This window comes from Cibotium barometz, chromosome 61 (genome assembly GCF_041138505.1).
Source record: "Cibotium barometz isolate CiBa-2024 chromosome 61, ASM4113850v1, whole genome shotgun sequence".
NCBI classification, from domain to species: Eukaryota; Viridiplantae; Streptophyta; class Polypodiopsida; order Cyatheales; family Cibotiaceae; genus Cibotium; species Cibotium barometz.
This window is the reverse complement of record NC_141106.1, coordinates 8,175,259-8,181,030: the sequence shown is the minus strand read 5'-3', so window position 1 is coordinate 8,181,030 and position 5,772 is coordinate 8,175,259.

Genomic DNA, 5,772 nt, shown 5'->3' with positions numbered 1-5,772 from the left:
ATGGCATGCCACCTCATTAGACACCATGTCACATGCATTATTATATCCTCAAGGAGGGAGAGCTACCACCTCACTCAAATTACAACATCATTAGTCTATGTCATCATTAGTCTATGTCATCAAAACATCCACCATGGATATATCACATCATCTTGAGTTGGTGCCACTTGTCACACACACATATGCCACGTTAGCATTCTGCCATGCCACATCATAAACTTGAGTTTCCATGTCACCGTCACCTAGCATACATGGGTGCATTAATTCTTCATAGTTTCAAATACAAGTAAAAAATATATTTTTAAAATTTATAGATAATCAATGAATATGTATATAAAATAATCTTATGATACTATCTTTTTTAAATAAAAATATACATCTATTAGAAAATATAATATTTAAGCTATATGATTTTTTAAAAAAATATACTTATTAATTTATTAATACTATATGATACATTTTTAAAAATATTTTTATTTTTTAAATAATAAATTTAAATAAAAAAAACTAATAATATATTATTTTATAGTTAAAAGAAATATATTTTATAATGTCTTCTTAAAAGAGATTTTCCTTATTTCTAAATAGTTATTTTTTTAAAAAATATTATATCAAATTTTACCATATTCTGAAAATCTAACCAAAGATATCAAATAGATTTAATTACAAATATATATCTATTAATCCATAATCATCCAATTGAATAAAGGACATCTTATGAATTAAAATCTCCAATAGAATGCAAGATAAGAGAGTGCTATTTCCTACAAATGCACACTCTTCTATGCTCATTTTATTAATCATAGTTTGGTGTCTAGTCTTCATAGCATTTTGTAGAGAATGGACTTACCAAGTCGTCGGAGTAATAAATTTGATAGGAATAGGAAACCCCCTACTCATGAGGCTCAAGGAGCGTAGAGAAAGAGGATAGCTAGTGAGTAGAAAACAGAGTGGAGAGCACACCAACAATGGGTACCTGCTAACGTTGGTAGGCCACCACCCCCCTCACCTCCTTCACATAAGTCACCTCCACCTCTCCCTACTATCTCCCCCGTTGGTTTGGTTGAAGCATATGAGCCTCCCCTCCTCGTGCTCCTAGTGAGAGAGTGTGAATGTAAAAGCCACCATAGACAAGCCAGCCATACGTCGTCGTGTGTCTAAGATCATTCGTAACTTTTTCCAATATCTCACTCTCTTGTCACAATCTGTTGTTCTCACATCCCTTATTGACCATCCTAACCTAGCCAAGTGTAGGGCTATTGCTAGGATTGATGAGTGTCAAGAGAGGAGAGATGGTGTTGATGTTCTTGATAGTGTTTGTATTTCATATGCATCCATTAAGAAGAGGAATACCTTGGATGCATTAGCTTCTCATCTTGATATTGTAATAGCCATATGTAGACCCCATATATAGAGCTACCTCTCGCATTCTTTGCATAGCACCATGCACTCTTTAAGATGGTTCTTTGAGGAGGCAAAGTCTAGGTGCGGATGATGTTGGGGTATTGTGGGCTTTTATTGGTCGTGATCCTAGGTGTAATTAACGATAGCACCAAGGCACTTCTAGAAAACTTTTGGGAGAGCTTCGCCAATGTTCAAGAAAGCATTGCGAAAAAGAGTATCAAAGGGTGCATTCATCGAACATGAGGTGAGTCAAACTAAGTTATATATTCAGTTTGTGGAGGCACACCCTTACCTCAAGATTGGCCAAAGATCTTTTGAGCGACACAATCCATGGTTTGTGCACTACTCCCATCGACATGACACATGTTCCCGATACCATGTGGAGTTTTCACTCTACTATGATGTGGTTCGTTCCCTTAGTGGGAACAATGGGAGGCCTAATTTCATACACTCTCTTTTTGTGTCCACACAAGTCCGATGCCTTATACCATCATATTTCGTGTGTCAAGGGGACGTGTGGGGCATGTGGGGGGTTGGTAGTGCTATCTATGTTTTGGAGGGGGATATTAGTGACATTCAGGTAGTGCATTGGCAGAAATATGAGTATGTAGTGCACCCGCTCGATGGTGGGGGGAAATCAAGGAAATTGCATCTTGTGGAGAAACATACTCCATGTTCATTGTTCAGTACTGCATTTAGAGAGCACATCCACCCTTATATATGACACACCTATTGTTCCAAGTGGCAGGACAATCAATTTGATGCGGGCTTGGAGTAGTCTCCCATTGGTGTGGTTATCTCAATCTAGTGGAATTTGCTAAGACCTATACATTCTCGCTCTACCACGAGATACAATCTAAGTACTACTTTTATTTTGGTGCACATTAGCTATTGCCATGCAGAGATACACTTGTATGGAGTTGCCAGCACCCCCGCCAAGGCTTATATCATTGTCATAGAGTACCAGTGATGATCACTCACATGATGCACACTTTGTACATATTTTCTATTTTAAATTAATTATTATATGTTTTAAAAGTAGCCAAAAAGAGTAACGTTTTTGCATAGCACATCTTTGTATAAAAAATTATGTATTTTTACGTGATTGAATGATCCAAGGATAGACAATTATAAGGACAATGTGACCATATGGTCAAATTTTATTCTTAATGTTTAGATTTTTTGAGATCTCCATTGGAAATTTACTATAAAGTCTTAGAGCACCTGAATGTAATTAGTAAATTAATTATAAGAATTTGTTTTTATGTTATTATGCAATAATTTTATGTGAGAAAGGAGTGATAATCATGGTGAATCTACACAAAAAACAGTTTGGTTTAATTTCAGTAAGGGAAGGTCTATTTTCATTCATTTTATGTGAAAATAGCTCTACTTGAGTAGTTTCTTCCTTTCCACGCCTAAACCCAAACTAGGCTTGGTAAAGTAGGTAAGATAATATACCAAACCTAGGTGGAGACCCCTAAGGTGGCCATGCATGTGGCTACGTGCTAACATGTCACACCTACACATGGCATGCATTTCATCTCAATGTGCCATCTCACTCTAACACCTCATCATTGATGACATGACATGCCACCTCATTAGATGCCATGTCACATGCATTATTATATCCTCGAGGAGGGAGAGCTACCACCTCACTCAAATTATAACATCATTAGTCTATGTCATCAAAACATCCACCATGGATATATCACACCATCTTGAGTTGGTGCCACTTGTCACTCAAATATATGCCACATCAGCATTCTGCCATGCCACATCATCAACTCGAGTTTCCATGTCACCATCACCTACTATACATGGGTGCATTCATTCATAGTTTCACATACAAGTAAAAAATATATATTTTTAAATAAATATAGATAATCAATGAATATGCATGTAAAATAATCTTATGATACTATATTTTTTAAATAAAAATATACATCTATTAGAAAATATAATATTTTAGCTATATGATTTTAAAAAAATATCTATTTATTAATGTATTATTATTATTGTTACTACTGTATGATACTTTTTTTTTAAAAAAATTAAATAATAAATTTAAATTTAAAAAAACCAATAATATATACATATTTAATAATATATTATTTTATAATTAAAAGAAATATCTTTTGTATTGTCTTCTTAAAAGAGATTTTCTTTATTTCTAAATAGTTATTAAAAAAATTATAAATTCTGCCAAATTTTTTAAAATCTAACCAAAGATATCAAATAGATTTAATTAAAAAGATATATCTATTAATCCATAATCATCCAATTTAATAAAGGAAATCTTATCTTACGAATTAAAATCTCCAATACAATGCAAGATAAGAGAGTGCTATTTCCTACAAATGCACACTCTTCTATGCTCATTTTATTTAATCATAGTTTGGTGTTTAGTCTTCATAGCATTTTCTAGAGAATGGGTCACCAAGTTGTCGGAGTAATGAATGTGATAGGAATAGGAAACCCCTACTCATGAGGCTCAAGGAGCATAGAGAAAGAGGATAGCTAGTGAGCAAAAAACAGAGTGGAGAGCACACCAACAATGGGTACCCGCTAACGTTGGTAGGCCACCACCAGCCTCACCTCCTTCACGTAAGTCACCTCTTCCTCTCCCTACTATTTCCCCCCTTGGTTTGGTTGAAGCATATGAGCCTCCCCTCCTCGTCCTCCTAGTGAGAGTGTGAATATAAAAGCCACCATAGGCAAGCCAGCCATACATCATCATGTGTCCAAGATCATTCGTAACTTTTTCCAATATCTCACTCTCTTGTCACAATCTGTTGTTCTCACATCCCTTATTGACCATCCTAACCTAGGGCTATTGCTAGGATTGATGAGCGTTAAGAGAGGAGAGATGGTGTTCATGTTCTTAATAGTGTTTGTATTTCATATGCATCCATTAAGAAGAGGAGTACCTTGGATGCATTGGCTTCTCATCTTGATATTGTAGTAGCCATATATGTAGACCCCATATATAGAGCTACCTCCCACATTCTTCACATAGCACCATGCACTCTTTAAGATGGTTCTTTGAGGAGGCAAAGTCTAGGTGTGGATAATGTTGGGGTATTGTGGGCTTTTAGTGGTCGTGATCCTAGGTTTTGGGAGAGCTTTTGGGAGAGCTTCGCCAATGTTCAAGAAAGCATTGAGAAAAAGAGTATCAAAGGGTGCGTTCATCGAACACGGGGAGTCAAACCAAGTTATACTCAGTTTGTGGAGGCACACCCTCACCTCAAGATTGGCCAAAGATCTTTTGAACGATACAATCCATGGTTTGTGCACTACTCCCATCGACATGACACATGTTGTTCCCGATACCATGTGGAGTTTTCACTCTACTATGATGTGGTTCGTTCCCTGATGAGTGGGAACAATGGGAGGCCTAATTTCATACACTCTTTTTTGTGTCCACATGAGCCCGATGCCTTATACCATGGCGTTTCGTGTGTCAAGGGGACGTGTGGTGCATGTGGGGGGGTTGGCAGTGCTATCTATGCTGGGGGGGATATTAGTGACATTTATGTAGTGCATTGGGAGAAATATGAGTATGTAGTGCACCCGCTCGATGGTGGGGGAAAATCCAGGAGGTTGCATCTCGTGGAGAAACATACTCCATGTTCATTGTTCAGTACTACATTTAGAGAGCACATCTACCCTTATATACGACACACCCATTGTGCCCAAGTGGCAGGACAATCAGTTTGATGCAAGCTAGGAGTAGTCTCCCATCGGTGTGGTTATCTCAATAGTGGACTTTGCTAAGACCTATACATTCTCACTCTACCATGAGATACAATCTGAGTACTACTTTTCAGAGTAGGTATAATATCCTTGATTGGTTTGTGATGTAATAGATCACTTTTGACCATTGTATTAAGATAAAAATGTATTGCACTTAAAGTGGCTTATTTGGTGCATATTACTAGCTATTGCCATGCAAAGATACACTTGTATGGAGTTGCCAGTACCCTGAGGCTTATATCAGTGTCATGGAGTACCAGTGATGATCACTCGCATGATGCACACTTTGTACATAATTTTTTCTCTGTTCCACGATGCATTTATGATGGATCGTGGAGTCACATGGCATGAGTGGTGGATTTGGTTTAATGGATGTGGTGGTAAATTCAAGTCTTTGAGGTAGTTCTATTGGCTTTATAGGTGGCACACATAGATTGGTAGACGACATGATTAGTGAGCAATTAACTGATAGCTTAATGTAGGCATGGATCAAATGCTAGAATTAACATCATTAACAAAGAGATTAGATGATGATTAAGATGTGATTAGTGAGAGCAATTAACTAATAGCTTAATGTAGGCATGGATAATCAAAAACCAACAAATTAATTGA